Source organism: Panulirus ornatus, chromosome 22 (genome assembly GCF_036320965.1).
Source record: "Panulirus ornatus isolate Po-2019 chromosome 22, ASM3632096v1, whole genome shotgun sequence".
In the NCBI taxonomy this organism is placed as follows: domain Eukaryota; kingdom Metazoa; phylum Arthropoda; class Malacostraca; order Decapoda; family Palinuridae; genus Panulirus; species Panulirus ornatus.
Genome location: NC_092245.1, coordinates 3,398,460 through 3,412,767, shown reverse-complemented (window position 1 = coordinate 3,412,767; position 14,308 = coordinate 3,398,460). Strand labels below are relative to the sequence as shown.

The window sequence follows — 14,308 nt, the reverse complement described above, 5'->3', positions numbered from 1 at the left end:
ATACTTGGAAGAAAATAGTGGAAAATATTTTCCCAGACGTGTATACAAAAGTGGTTCATTGCTGGAAAGACAGACTGGCAAGAGTGTGCTAGTTGAAGTTGCTAGAGGTGAAAAGCTGTAGGAAACTCCGAAGAAAATAGCATACATGCCTGGGATCCACGGCTGTTCAGCCTCTTACTTAATAGTTACGAGTTAGTGATGAGATAATTATACCTCAGATCATTTAACATGGTCATCAAAAAATTGGGCAGTATCTTGCACAGGTAAGACTGTGAGATGCACTCGTTGTTTGCAGATAAATCCCTCGTATTCCAGGGTTTGGAGTCGTGTTTACATGCCAGGCCTCCACTCGAGTGTCATCGAGAATCATTTGCTCTGATAACATGTATCAAAGTAAGATCATCAAGTAATACAGCAGAGATAACCTTGAGAATGATTTGGTCAGTCATGTGCCTTATGTCACACTCCACAGGTGATGTGCTCACCGTCTGGTGATACATTATAAGCGACGGCGGTCTGGGAGAAAGTCTGTATAAAGGCGACGAACGATGGGTGACATCTCTGGAGATTAGCATTCTTAAATCAGTCATGAAAGATGGGATAAGAGGGAAAGAATACTTGTCCTAGAAGGCGACTAGAAGGGGAGGGAGGAAGGGGCTGGCAATGCTCCCCTCCCGGTTTTTACTTTTTCTAAAGAGAGAACAAGGAAGGGAGCCTAGTGAGAATTTTCCCTCCAGGGCTCGACTCTTGATGCTCCCTCGCTAAAGTGGGGAATGGTAAATATGTGTGAAAAAAATTAAGGAATTGTTCTTTATAAAGGCATTCAGTTACCTGTGCCGTCTCAGCTAACAGTAGAAAAATCAAAAATGCAAATGTTTGTATTTTTCATATATATATATATATATATATATATATATATATATATATATATATATATATATATATATATTGGGAGGTAAGTTTGAATGGAGAAAAACTGGAGGAAGTAAAGTGTTTTAGATATCTGGGAGTGGATCTGGCAGCGGATGGAACCATGGAAGCGGAAGTGGATCATAGGGTGGGGGAGGGGGCGAAAATCCTGGGAGCCTTGGAGAATGTGTGGAAGTCGAGAACATTATCTCGGAAAGCAAAAATGGGTATGTTTGAAGGAATAGTGGTTCCAACAATGTTGTATGGTTGCGAGGCGTGGGATATGGATAGAGTTGTGCGCAGGAGGATGGATGTGCTGGAAATGAGATGTTTGAGGACAATGTGTGGTGTGAGGTGGTTTGATCGAGTAAGTAATGTAAGGGTAAGAGAGATGTGTGGAAATAAAAAGAGCGTGGTTGAGAGAGCAGAAGAGGGTGTTTTGAAATGGTTTGGGCACATGGAGAGAATGAGTGAGGAAAGATTGACCAAGAGGATATATGTGTCGGAGGTGGAGGGAACGAGGAGAAGTTTGAGACCACATTGGAGGTGGAAAGATGGAGTGAAAAAGATTTTGAGTGATCGGGGCCTGAACATGCAGGAGGGTGAAAGGAGGGCAAGGAATAGAGTGAATTGGATCGATGTGGTATACCGGGGTTGACGTGCTGTCAGTGGATTGAATCAGGGCAGGTGAAGCGTCTGGGGTAAACCATGGAAAGCTGTGTAGGTATGTATATTTGCGTGTGTGGACGTATGTATATACATGTGTATGGGGGTGGGTTGGGCCATTTCTTTCGTCTGTTTCCTTGCGCTACCTCGCAAACGCGGGAGACAGCGACAAAGCAAATATATATATATACATATATATATATATATATATATATATATATATATATATATATATATATATATATATATATATATATATATAGTGACACAGGATATAGTGATACAGAATATATGTGGAAGGTCATGGGGGGGGTGGTTGGACAGGGGGGTGGCGATTGAATACTATATATATATATACATAATGTGTAACTTATCCTTATACATTCCCACATTGCAGCATCTTTTACTAGATGATTGTCGTGTTTGTTCTCTTGTATTAGCGTGGTGTTCTGGCCTTACATGTTCATGTGATCTGCTATTTTGAACTGTCCCACTCTTGGTTCTGTATTGTCTTTCCTTACGGAATGTCGTCTGGCCTCATATTGATGCTCTTTCGGGAAGATGTGTTGTTGTCCAGAGCAGACTGACCCGTAACATTTAGAACTCAGTTTTGACATTACTGGTGAACACTTTGAAGTGAGAGAAATATTAAGATCATATCCGTGAGAAAGCCCGGAAATTGTATACAAGTTAGGGAAGCGAGGAATCGAAACCATTTCTGTTGGTTGAATCGGTGTTTGGGGTGTCCAAGGTAAGAGGATCAAGGACAGAACGGCTCCTGGATCCAGGCGGCTGCAAATATTATGTGTTGCCTTCCAGTTATTATCTGTATGTCTTCGAGTTATTATCTGTACGTCTTCCAGTTATTATCTGTACGCCTTCCAGTTATTATCTGTACGCCTTCCAGTTATTATCTGTACGCCTTCCAGTTATTATCTGTACGTCTTCCAGTTATTATCTGTACGCTTTCCAGTTGTTATCTGTACGTCTTCCAGTTATTATCTGTACGGCTTCCAGTTATTACCTGTACGTCTTCCAGTTATCTGTACGCCTTCCAGTTATTATCTGTATGCCTTCCAGTTATTATCTGTACGCCTTCCAGTTATTATCTGTACGCCTTCCAGTTATTATCTGTACGCCTTCCAGTTATTATCTGTACGCCTTCCAGTTATTATCTGTACGCCTTCCAGTTATTATCTGTACGCCTTCCAGTTATTATCTGTACGCCTTCCGACTTTTACCACACTAACGTGTGAGTTTCTGATATTTTTCTCCATCACAAACAGCCTCGAAGGGACCCAGTGGTCTGTTGGTGTTTGGCTTCCTTTGTATTGTTGTGTATCAAGTGGGGCAAACAGGTGGTGGAGGCGCTGCTGGATGATGTTGACATCATTATAACATGCTCACTAGGGGTCATCGGATTCATAAGAAGTACGAGAGAGGTGTGTGGTGGGCTTGGGTCAGTATTGCCAACTATATAACATCCTCAGTCAGGTACATAACATTAGCCTTTCGTACTCAGACAGTGTGTATATTTGTGAAACATTCTGATGTAAATTGATATTGGTAAGACACTGGAGGCCATAAGACTTGTGTCAAGCTGAACACCAGACTTGATAGACAGTTCTACCACCTCACCCATTTAGCCCGACGGTACGACCCTTGAGACCGCTGAGGTGAACTTTGACCTGACCCTTTAAGTTCATGTGAAGGTCAGGCTATCATACCACAAGGGTTGTGCCGTCGTGCTGAGGGGGTGTGTGGAGTTTGCTACAACATGAGTTCCACGTGGTGAGGGTAGTACAGAGGCCCATACACCACTTGTGGACCCAGTAGGAGGATGCGCGAACACAAGGTGCAGTGCTGTCTCAGGCACAACACCCCAAACATTGTGTTTCTTTACAGTTTGTCAACGAAGATGAACCGGGGAATTATAAACACGGACTGTGTGAGTCACACATGACAACCGTGGACACTGGCCCCCTGCTGGGTATACCAGTGGTGTTTACATGTTGTAACTGTTCAAGATCATCTCGTCATCTCTTGCAACGTCATACGCCCGGGTGTCGGTTGGTGCAGTGAGGTACCGTCCATCGTACACTGCGGGGTGTCGGTAACGTACATTATAATGGCAGGATAGTCTCACTGCGCTGTAATGGTGACCCCAAAGTAGAAATGATTGTAAATTGAGTAGAATGTTTCCACATACTGACTAGAGAGCTTCCTAGTATAAATGTGCAGGTGGGATTTGTAACTTCTAATTTCAGAAGATGAATGACTTCGTGGTAGAGGAGGTCATGAGTAGGTTATATCAGCGATATCTCATACTTTTCTCACGCTTAACGCTTCCAGATGTTTGCTCACTCCTTCAGACAAGGCCCAGCTGTTCTGGAAGACGATCGGTCCTCGTTTAAAGAGAATCTCTTATGGCTTGTTTGAAGAAAACTTCTACTTTTTGTTGTCCCAAAACTGGTAACTTTTTGGAAGGATAACTCTTGAAGACAGTGACCACTCATGTTTCTAAACTGTCCTTTTATATATATATATATATATATATATATATATATATATATATATATATATATATATATATATATATATATATATATATTATGTGTATATATATATATATATATATATATATATATATATATATATATATATATATATATATATATGGCTGTTTAATTTGTTTATTAATGGGGTGGATAGAGAAATGAATGCAAGAGTTTTGGAGAGAGGGGCAAGTATGCAATCTGTTGTGGATGAGAGGGCTTGGGCAGTGAGTGAGTTGTTCGCTGATGATACAGCGCTGATGGCTGATTCGGATGAGAAACTGCAGAAGTTGGGGATTGAGTGTGGTAAAGTGTGTGAAAGGAGAAAGTTGAGAGTAAATGTGAATAAGAGCAAGGTTATTAGGCTCAGTAGGGTGGAGGGACAAGTTAATTGGGAGGTAAGTTTAAATGGAGGAAAACTGGAGGAAGTGAAGTGTTTTAGATATCTGGGAGTGGACTTGACAGTGGATGGAGCCATGGAAGCGGAAGTGAGTAACAGGGATGGGGAAGGGGCAAAGGCTCTGGGAGCGCTGAAGAATGTGTGGGAGGCGAGAACGTTATCTCGGAGCGCAAAAATGGGTATGTTTGAAGTAATAGTGATTCCAACAACGTTCCAACAGTTGCGAGGCGTGGGCTATATATAGGGTTGTGCGGAGGAGGATGGATGTGTTGGAAATGAAACGTTTGAGGACAATATGTGGTGTGAGGTGGTTTGATAGAATAAGTAATGAAAGGGTAAGAGAGATGTGTGGTATTAAAAAGAGAGTGGTTGATAGAGCAGAAGAGGGTGTGTTGAAATGGTTTGGACACATGGAGAGAATGAGTGAGGAAAGATTGACAGAGAGGATATATGTCAGAGATGGAGGGAGGGAACAAGGAGAAGCGGGAGACCAAATTGGAAGTGGGAGGATGGAGTGAAAACGATTTTGAGCGATCGGGGCCTGAACATACAGGAGGGTGAAAAGTGTGCAAGGAATAGAGTGAATTGGAATGATGTGGTATACCGGGGTCGACGTGATGTCAATGGATTAAACTAGGGCATGTGAAGCGTCTTGGGTAAACCATGGAAAGGTCTCTGGGGCCTGGATGTGGAAAGGGAGCTGTGGCCTCGGTGCATTACACTTGACAGTTAAAGACTGAGTGTGAACGAATATGGCCTTTTGTCTCTTCCTGGCGCTACCTCGCTGGAAGGGTGGGGGTGGGGGGATGCTGTGCAGGAGACGTGGACCCCTGAGCCGCGGCCTCATATACCCTGTATGATCGGAGGGGCATCAGTGCAGCTCGGCTTCAAACCTAGGGATGGAGACAGACCAATTTTTGACATCATCGTCAGCGATGAGGTTTGTGTACAGTAATACAGTGTTTACTTGGTTCTGGTAATATCATTTGCAGTTTGATAACACTCACTCTTAGTTTGACACTACGAATCTTTGTTTGATGATATGCAATCTTAGTTTGGTAATATTCACTCTTAGTTTGACACTACGAATCTTTGTTTGATGATATGCAATCTTAGTTTGGTAATATTCACTCTTAGTTTGATACTTCTCATTCTAATTTTGACAGTGTTCACTCTGCGTTAGACGCTGTTCATTTTTTTTTTGATAGTATTTACATTTAGTGTCGCAGTGTTCACTCCGTGTTGAATGATGATCACCCTTAGTAATATTCATCATCAGTTTCTTTGTAATAACTTAGTTAAAAGCTGTTGCCCAGGGAGCTGTGATCGTACCCTTCTTACATGATACCAACGGATGATATAACAGTCCATACCGTCATACGTGGTTGACGCGAGCTAGTATCGACTGAGGAAGCCTGGAAACAGTTAGCAAATATCAGACAATTTCTTCAGTCAGTTTTCCGTTTATTAACGTGATGATCAGTGAGGGAACTGCTGTGACGACAGGAACGAAATCAAGTTCCACACCGAAAGCAAAGTAGGAACAGGATTAATCAATCAACCAATTAACATGATTAAAAGCAAAGCCATGTGGGGCAGGTATGGGATACCTTCATCTTCAGGGAACACAATAGCTGAAGTGTCAGATCTGCGATGACGTATGGATGGATGCTGAGAAGGTACAAAACGAGAGAGCCAGGTGCGTGGATGGCCCCACTCAAAGCATTCGCTCCCTCCCGTCTGGGTCATGACTGTGTAATATCAGTACTTGATAAGAGTTGCAGAATCTTCTGGCCTGGAGAATGTCCAGATATCTTTTGCCGCCAACACGTCCTGGTAGAATCTTGGACGGCTTTAAAGTTCTCAGACTATAATAATCAGGAAGCGGACGCAAGTTATGTAAAATAACATGCTGGAAATACTGGAAAGTCAGGCCCCTAACATGCTTGCAGGCATGATGCACTGGTGAATGACAGATTGGGTCGACAACCTTTGGAGACTTAAGGAAAATTAGCCTAGATATCTGGAACCCTCGCCTTTTGACTTGACCCCGGGAAATTCAAGGAACTCTCTGAAGGAAGTCGTGAACTTCTGACGAAGAAGAAGAAGAAATGCGAGGTGTACTACCAGTAAACCTCCACAGGGAAAGCGTCACAGACAGAGCTTTGGTGGCTGAAACATCGTTAAGTTATCTGTAAGGCAATAGTGTTATCATAGCAACATACAAAATAATCTTTGTGGTTATGCTCGCCCAAATTGACGAAGCTTTTGATAAGGTACATATGGTATGGTCTTATTAATGTGTTGCTGTTCATAGTATTTTGTATAAGTGAATTGATATGGTCTTATGAATGTGTTACTGTTCATAGTATTTTGTATAAGTGAATTGATATGGTCTTCTAAATGATTTACAGACATGCATAACTAGAAGTGTACAATATAAGATTATTTATGAACGAGTAATGTTACTACTGCTGTACTGTGAACAGAGAACTTCAGTTAGCAATAATATGTGTTTAATTTAATGTTTTGTTATCGATATATCTGTGTGGAACATAACGTACAGTTCACTGGTCTAATTACAGTGCAGGCTGCTCAGTGCACAGTCGTTAATTGCAATACAGTATGGCTTGTGCTGCCACGTTTATTGCATTGGAAATTACAGGTGGTGCGTGGAGTGGCGGATGGCGTCAGTGAAATGGGCCGTGTCTCCCATGATGAGGACTCGACCAAAATTTATGAAATTTCATTGTGAGATAATTGTTGACACAAATTATTCCCGTAATTTTTCGTGTGCCAATATAGGACCAGCACAGCGTCTGGATGTGGCTGCATATAAAGCTCTGTAACAGCATTAACGAGGAGGTGTTTAACGAGGATCCGTAAAGTACAGTACATGTTAGTTCTGCTCTGGATCCAAACCATTTCTTACACCACCGAATGTCGAGAGAGTTGAGTATCACTTACCGTGCTTTGCGATACCTTATGTTGGAGTCGGAGGTCTTCCACACCCAGAGGCTGAGGAGGAGAGGCGTCCACGTTGCTGTATTCCCCTCAGGGTGTTGGAGGCGGCGACCCGTAAGGCCTGCATGTTAGCCAGGTCTTACCTGGTCTGGTACATTTCATGAGTTCTGCGCCGCAGTCGTCGAGGATCTTCATCAGTTCCTCCAGTGAACAGCTCATGATGGTCTTTTCTGCTGGCGATGTATCAAGAACATTTTGTTCCGCGGACGTTTGACACCGTTTTCTTTCATTGTATTCATAACACATCTCGTTAGTAACAGCCTAGAGACTCTTCCATGTTTATCATACCAACAGTAAGGTATTTATCGTGGACACTAGGAACTATACCTTCCACGATCTTCCATGTAACTTACGGTAAATCGCTCCCACTGCGATCTAGGTAATACTGACTGTTTTCAGTCGTTCGCAATAGTGAAAGATTGTGTTCTCTATCCCTGGAGTTTGCCGTCCTTGAAACCAGATATTAGAACACCGGAGGGTTCTGGTCTGGAGAACCTTAAATGGAGGCATCCTTACGTCTTGAAGCTCCTTTTCATTCAGCCGACTGTCTTGTATTTGTTCTTTAAGATTATCTGATTTTGTTACTTCGAGGTCTCTCATGTTGCTCCTCCGATGCGATGGAGTTCATTTCGGTCCTGTATCCTTTTTTTTTTTTTTTTACATCCCCAGTGACGGAGAAATTGAAACGTAAGGTCATTAATGAGTATGAGAGATCTTGTGTGGTCGTACACACATCTTGTACACCTGAGGAAGTTGTTCACGTATTTTGACTGATGGTTAGAATATGACAATAAGAACCTTCATAACCCCCGCAGTCGATACGCCAAAATGACGAAACATCCAACCAACATCAGAGCTTCGTATGAAGTGATTTGAATGTTTAGATTTATAGTGTCTTCAACTGTGGCATGTCTGTACTCATTCTGGTGTCGGCTTAAAAGTAAGGAGATGAAAGTGAATATTCTCAGAATTCTACCACTAAAATTCAAAGACGCGTTATGCACCAATAGAGAGAACACCTTAAACATCCTTTGGGTCAATATTATTCAACACCATGCCTTCTAACATCAGAAACGCCTTGTGATGCACAGTAGAGAAGATTAAGAGTGTTCTGGACAAATACTTACAAAATGTACCACACCAGCCAGGCTGTTGGGGCTACGTGGGCCTACGAGCTACGGCTTCCAACAGATTGATCAACCAACGACCCTGCCCAACAGCCCGGGCCCATATCGTGGGGACATTGGAAACTGATTCATTCATTCATAACTACGTGTGATATGTTGTAAGTACTCATCATCTCATGTTTTCCGGTTGTTCTCATTTTTTTATGTATTTTGTGCAGGAAGACGCTCGGGTCACATGTGCCAGAGGCTTCCGCCAAGTCTGCGTATATCTCGTCAACATTGTCTGTGTGTTCTCCTGTGTCTCGACGGTTTTTGTCCTTGGGATCAAGCGGCTAAGAGAGCCATGATCCTCTTGCCCTGACGCCATGTTTTCCCAGGTTAACGAGGCTGCTCATCTTCGGACTCTCGCACATTTCATTGATATATGTTGTCAGTTCTGTTGGAATTTTATCTTACAATGCTTCAGTTCGTCCGTAATGGAGGGGAACTGTGAGTGAGCGTCAGAGTTTCCCAATTGATAATTGTCTATGTGATTCATGTAGTTAGATAAGTAGGGAGTTGTGTATCGTTCATTGGTGGAAGTATTCAGAAACGTCTTTTTCACTTCAAATACCATAATTCTAACCCTGAGGATATGATCCTTGTGCGCGATGCACATGACGGTATTAGGGCGTGACCTTTGACCGAACCCTTAAGGGTGTCGTGTTTAAGGGCTATAAACCCCACCATTGTTGACCCCTTTTATGTTTCTTGTAACATTAATGTAAATGATTAGATTTGTGCAGGAAAAACAGAGGCTGTTTCCCTGATGGTTCATATCTGCGTCCGAGCAAGTACTGTTGTCTTGGACGAAGAGGAACGTATTTGTTATAGAACAAATGCTGATGGTTGGCTGTACTTCACAGTGGTGGTTCTTGTCGTCTGTACGTCAGATGGAGGCGTCTGTGGCCTTGTTCTAGACTGTTGCCTGATTACATTCGGGTAGGACCTGTACACACGCACATTGTATATTGATTTTAACATCATTTTGTCAGTTGGGTGACATCATGAGGCCGTTAATTCTCTATTCGCCGTGACAGATTTAGAACACAGGACATTACCATCAATTTCGCTAATATGAATTTGACAGTTGCTGTGAAAATATATCATTGTAAAGTAATGCACATATTTAATGTAATGTGTGTAGCATTATCAGTCTTTATCATCTGGTAGAGTAAAAGATCAGTAGGATCTGACGAAGGAACTTTGTGGCAGCAGATCAGATGGCTCACTGATCAGAGTCAGCTGTGAGCCAGCTGGGGGAACTACACAAGGAACGGACCCCCTCCAGCGTAGCTAACTGGCGTATACGGTGCCCTGGCGAGACGAGCGGCTGTCACTAACATAAGAAAATAAAGGAATAAAAGTCTGACGTGACTCTTCCCTGTCTGATCTTGACGCATCTATCTTATTATTATTATTATTATTATTATTATTATTATTATTATTATTATTATCAAGTTAGATGAGGCGGCTCGGCCAACTGAATTCCCAAATCAAGGCCATCTCATTAACGATATATATATATATATATATATATATCCCTGGGGATAGGGGAGAAAGAATACTTCCCACGTATTCCCTGCGTGTCGTTGAAAGCGACCAAAAGGGAAGGGAGCGGGGGGCTGGAAATCCTCCCCTCTCACTTTTTTTTTTTTAATTTTCCAAAAGAGGGAACAGAGAAGGGGCCCAGGTGAGGATATTCCCTCAAGGGCCCAGTCCTCTGTTCTCAACGCTACCTCGCTAATGCGGGAAATGGCGAATAGTATGAAAGAAAGAAAATATATATATATATATATATATATATATATATATATATATATATATATATATATATATATATATATAGTATGGGGATAGGTTTCCCTGGGGATAGGGGAGAAAGAATACTTCCCACGTATTCCCTGCGTGTCGTAGAAGGCGACTAAAAGGGGAGGGAGCGGGGGGGCTGGAAATCCTCCCCTCTCGTTTTTTTTTTTTTTTCCAAAAGAAGGAACAGAGAATTGGGCCAGGTGAGGGTATTCCCTCAATGGCCCAGTTCTCTGTTCTTAACGCTACCTCGCTAATGCGGGAAATGGCGAATAGTTTGAAAGAAAAAAGAATATATATATATATATATATATATATATATATATATATATATATATATATATATATAGATAGGGATAGGGGAGAAAGAGTACTTTCCCCGTATTCCCTGCGTGTCGTAGAAGGCGACTAAAAGGGAAGGGAGCGGGGGGCTGGAAATCCTCCCCTCTCGTTTTTTTTTTTAATTTTCTAAAAGAAGGAACGGAGAAGTGGGCCAGGTGAGGATATTCCCTCAAAGGCCCAGTCCTCTGTTCTTAACGCTACCTCGCTAACGCGGGAAATGGCGAATAGTATGAAAGAAAGATATATATCAGGAACAGACGAAGGCCGCATGTATTCACTCGCTGTCATGAAACCACAGCTCCCTACCTCCAACCAAGCCTAAGACAAGTACCCAGTTTATCGACCAACCTCTTGGGGAGGATGAACGGCTAGGTTGACTGTACACCAACTGCCGCAACTAGGATTTGAATGTATGAGCTCGACCCCTGGCGGCCCGTGAATGCGTCATGGTCAGCAACACCAACCTCTACTCCACGAAAGTCCATCCAAAGACGTCTTTACGCATTCGTTCTTCATTAGATGTAAATCTGTGTTCCCCTGGGGCCGAGCCTCGGTCTGGGATGTTAATGGTGTTCATTCTGAGTGTTGAACACTGGTTCCTCGGGTGGGTTGGGGGGGAGGGGTATATTGTTGTGGTTTATTGCCCGTGCAACTCTGCAGTGGTTGCTGGTTAGACTTAAGGTGTTGCTGTCCTCATAAGATGACAGTGCAATTAAGCCTGGCCCACCTGGCTAGTCACAGATCGTGCATACGTTAAACTACATTCCAGTGTGAGTCTCATGAGTGATGGTGTGAGTGTCATGAGTGATGGTGTGAGTGTCATGAGTGATGGTGTGAGTGTCATGAGTGATGGTGTGAGTGTCATGAGTGATGGTGTGAGTGTCATGAGCGATGGTGTGAGTGTCATGAGTGATGGTGTGAGTGTCATGAGTGATGGTGTGAGTCTCATGAGTGATGGTGTGAGTGTCATGAGTGATGGTGTGAGTGCCATGAGTGATGGTGTGAGTGTCATGAGTGATGGTGTGAGTGTCATGAGTGATGGTGTGAGTGTCATGAGTGATGGTGTGAGTGTCATGAGTGATGGTGTGAGTGTCATGAGTGATGGTGTGAGTGTCATGAGTGATGGTGATGGGAATCTTTATTATGTTGCTCTGATGGAAGCCCATGAAATCAGCTGTTGTATTTTCCTTTTGCAGGTGAGTGTTGGTGGGTTTGGATGGATCCTGTCACACCAGGAGAGAGAGGTAAGTGAGGAGCTGCTGCCGGTAGGAGCGTGGTCACGGGCCGCAGCCTCCTGCACCAGCAGTAGTGGTGCCGCCCATCGGTCCGTAGTGACAGGCCACAGCCTCCAGCTGTTGAGCAGTAAACACACCACCACAGATCAGGTGGAGCTGCCCCTCACTGTTGGGTAGAGACGGCACAAGGTGTGCCGCCAGACACAACGCTCTCATTCATGAATCGTGGTAAGACCTGCTTCACATGCTCGCATGTTCCACACATTATGTATGTATTATGTATGTATTGTATTGTATGTATTGTATGTATGTATTATGTATGTATTGGTTAGAGATATCAACCCTTGCGGTTAACCACATATAACACATAATTGGGTTTCAAGATGTACGATTTTTTTTTTACCAAGTGAATCATTATCTCGACCAGAGATTCGTGAGTTCGAATCCGTTGCAGAGGACGAAGGTAAGGAACGTAAACACGATAGTCTTATCTAATTTGATGTATTAGTAAATATGATTTAATGGTAAGTTCTGTACCACAATCCAAGAGAAAGTTCAGACATTGAATTAGCACCAAGAAACTGGGATATTATTACCGTTAGGGACATCCAGCGAATATTGTTGGGTCAGGTTAGGTTAGATTTGATAGGTTAGGTTAGGTTAGGTTTGGTAGGTTAGGTTAGGCTAGGTTAGGTTTGGTAGGGTATGTTAGGTTAGGTTAGGTTAGGTTAGGTTAGGTAGGTTAGGTTAGGTTTGGTAGGTTAGGTTAGGTTAAGTTAGGATAGGTTAGGTTAAGTTTGGTAGGGTATGGTAGGTTAGGTTAGGTTAGGTTTAGTAGGGTAGGTTAGGATAGGTTGAGTTAGGTTTGGTAGGGTAGGTTAATTTAGGTTTGGTAGGTTAGGTTTGGTAGGTCAGGTGAGGTTAGGTTCGGTAGATTAAGTGAGGTTAGGTGAGGTTGATAGGTTAGGTTTGGTAAGTTAGGTGAGGATAGGTTTGGTAGATTAGGTGAGGTTGATAGGTTAGGTTTGGTAAGTTAGGTTAGGTTTGGTAAGTTAGGTGAGGTTAGGTAGGTTAGGTTAGGTTAGGTTTGGTAGGTTAGGTGAGGTTTGATAGGTTAGGTTTGGTAGGTTAGCTTAGGTTAGGTTAGATTAGGTTAGCTTAGGTTAGGTGAGGTTAGGTTAGGTAGGTCAGGTTAGGTTAGGCTTGGTAGGTTAGGTGTGGTTTGATAGGTTAGGTTTGGTAGGTTAGCTTAGGTTAGGTTAGATTAGGTTAGCTTAGGTTAGGTGAGGTTAGGTTAGGTAGGTCAGGTTAGGTTAGGTTTGGTAGGTTAGGTGAGTTTTGATAGGTTAGGTATGGTAGGTTAGGTTAGGTTAGGTTAGGTCAGGTTAAGTTAGGTTAGGTTAGGTTTGGTAGGTTAGGTTTGGTAGGTTAGGTGAGGTTTGGTAGGTTAGATTAGGTTAGGTTAGGTGAGGTGAGGGTAGGTCAGGTAGGTCAGGTTAAGTTAGGTTTGGTAAGTTAGGTTAGGATTGGTAGGTTAGGTCAGGTTAGGTTTGGTAAGCCAGGTTAGGTTTGATAGGTTATGTTAGGTTTAACTTATATATTTACATTGGTTTTTGATGTTCTTTGTACGACTCTAACCTTCTCTGTACCGCAAATTATTACTTTTTCTGATCCCTCACCCCAAAACTCCGGAACATCCAGAAAATTTTGTTAAGTTGTTTGGTTTGATGGAAATTGTTCTACTTGTGGTCTTAGGTGTCTTTTGAGTGATTCTGACCTTCATTTCTGTTACAAATTACTCTTTTTTTTGTGATCCGAACCCCCCCCGATTCTCACGGGGGGGGGGGGGGGGGATGTTGTTAGATGTGGGGGGGGCTATTTTTTCAAGCGGTAGTGTACAGTTGTCAGTATGAAGGTCGTCAGTATGGTGCAGAACGCCATCGGTATAACATAATTTCAACGTCTAAACAGGTGGGTGACCGCCACGGAAATCTGCCCAAAATGGGATCACATCCCGACCCCCAGAGAAAGCATTCAACCCCCAGCTCGTTCCCCCCAGAGAGACACTGTACCCCAGTCTCTAGACAGTATAACCAACCCTTAGTGGGCCCAACTCCCAGTCCTTACCCCAGAGAGTAAACCTAACCTCAGCCCATGCCCCAGACAACGAACACAACCCCTAGACTCACCCCCAGAGATGGT

General features: G+C 43.0%; 1 long non-coding RNA gene across 1 annotated transcript in view; it reads left to right on the top strand.

Annotated features, from left to right (window-relative positions):
* LOC139756500 (uncharacterized) overlaps positions 1-12,660 on the top strand; it is a 684,713-nt gene extending 672,053 nt beyond the window's left edge. The window contains exon 3 of the long non-coding RNA XR_011714361.1: positions 12,068-12,660. This is a non-coding gene — a long non-coding RNA (uncharacterized lncRNA). The remainder of the gene's footprint in view (positions 1-12,067) is intronic.
* The last annotated feature ends 1,648 nt before the right edge of the window (positions 12,661-14,308 follow it).